Source organism: Capricornis sumatraensis, chromosome 4 (assembly GCF_032405125.1).
Source record: "Capricornis sumatraensis isolate serow.1 chromosome 4, serow.2, whole genome shotgun sequence".
Taxonomy (NCBI): domain Eukaryota; kingdom Metazoa; phylum Chordata; class Mammalia; order Artiodactyla; family Bovidae; genus Capricornis; species Capricornis sumatraensis.
Genome location: NC_091072.1, coordinates 50,382,985 through 50,384,644, shown reverse-complemented (window position 1 = coordinate 50,384,644; position 1,660 = coordinate 50,382,985). Strand labels below are relative to the sequence as shown.

General features: G+C 46.7%; 1 non-coding gene across 1 annotated transcript; it reads left to right on the top strand.

The window, feature by feature from the left end:
* The first annotated feature begins 324 nt into the window (after window positions 1-324).
* Window positions 325-396, top strand: TRNAG-ACC (transfer RNA glycine (anticodon ACC)). The gene has a single exon. It is a non-coding gene; the product is annotated as a tRNA-Gly (tRNA).
* Window positions 397-1,660: the final 1,264 nt, after the last annotated feature.

Below are 1,660 nucleotides of genomic sequence, written 5' to 3'. Positions count from 1 at the left end.
GAATCTGCCTGCACCGCAGGAGATTAAGTTCGATCCCTGGGTCAGAAAGATCCCCTGGCATAGCAACCCTCTCCAGTATTCTTGCCTAGAGACTCCCCATGGACAGAGGAGCCTGCGGCCTACAGTCCACAGGGTCGCAAAGAGCTGGACACGCATGACTGAAGCGACTGAGCACACACACAAGAGAAGAGACAAGAGAGAAACTATAAAAGTTTCTTCTATCTTACATTCCTAACTCTTCAGAGTCTCAGATCCTTCATCACAAGTAGCTCAAGTCTGTCTAGATGGGACTTCACTTACTACCTTCTTGATTCTTGCTGGACTTCCCTGGTGGCTCAGACGGTAAAGCATCTGCCTACCATGCAGGAGACCTGGGTTCGATTCCTGGTCGGGAAGATCTCCTGGAAAAAGCAATGGCACCCCACTCCAGCACTCTTGCCTGGAGAATCCCATGGACGGAGGAGCCTGGTAGGCTGTAGTCCGTGGGGTCGCAAAGAGTTGGACACGACTGAGCCACTTCACTTTGGTTCTTGCCAGGGTTGAGTAAAGCAGTTTAGAGTACGGTTTAGAAGCATGTATTTTAATGTCGGCTAGACCTGGCCTGGTTTTGAATCTGTGTAACTCAGATTGGGACTTGGACCCTTCATATTTTAACAGATCACACACCTGGTTTCAGGACTTTATTGAAGCTTAGGTTCTTGATGTCTCATTGCAGAAAGGATTCAGTGAGAAGCTAAGTAATAGGTAAGAAGTGGATTTATTGAGAAAGAAACATACTCAGCTTCTCAAGTGGCACAGTGGTAAAGAATCCACCTGCCAATGCAGGAGACACAGGAGACACAGTTTCGATCCCTGGGTCAGGAAGATCCCCTGGGGTAGGAAATGGCAACCTGCTCCAGTATTCTTGCTGGGAAAATCCCATGGACAGAAGCCAGTGGGGTTCAGTCCACGGGGTCGCAAAGGCACGCCCAAGCAGCTGAGCGCACACACGTACTTCACAGACAGAATGCGGGCTGTCTCAGACGGTGAGAGGGGCACCAGGCTCTGGGGCTGTCAGTTTTTATAGCAGCGGGTCATTTCACAGGCTAATGAGTGGGAATATTATTTCAGCTATTTTGGAGAAGGGGCAGGGATTCCCAGAAGCTGGGCCACTGCGCACTTTTTGGCCTTTGATGGTTGGCCTCAGCTCTGGTGGGTGTGTCATTGAGATGCTGATATATTATGGTGAGCCTATAATGAGGCTCAGAGCCACTAGAAGTTGAATCTTCTGTTGTCTTGGACGTAATTGGTTCTAACCAGTTTTCATCATATCCTATGGCTACGTAATTTCTCCCAAGGTTGTGCCCTGTCCCCTTCCTTCCTGTTTCAGTTCCATATTAGCTACCATCTTGGAAAAGTCATTTAATCTCTTAGCCCATTTCCTCACCTGTAAATGGGAATCCTAACAATACCTAGATCACAGGATGACTGTGATGGTGAAATGAGAGTTTATGTAAAGCACATGGCCTAGGATGTGGCCAGTGGTGAACTCACTCAGTGTTTGAGAGTATCATTAATAAGAATTGTACTTGCGAGCAGACTTAGTCTTTGATTTTTTTTTTTTTTGCATTTTAAGTTTCTTTTTTAATGTCTTTTCTAAATCATTTCCTCAATTAAAACC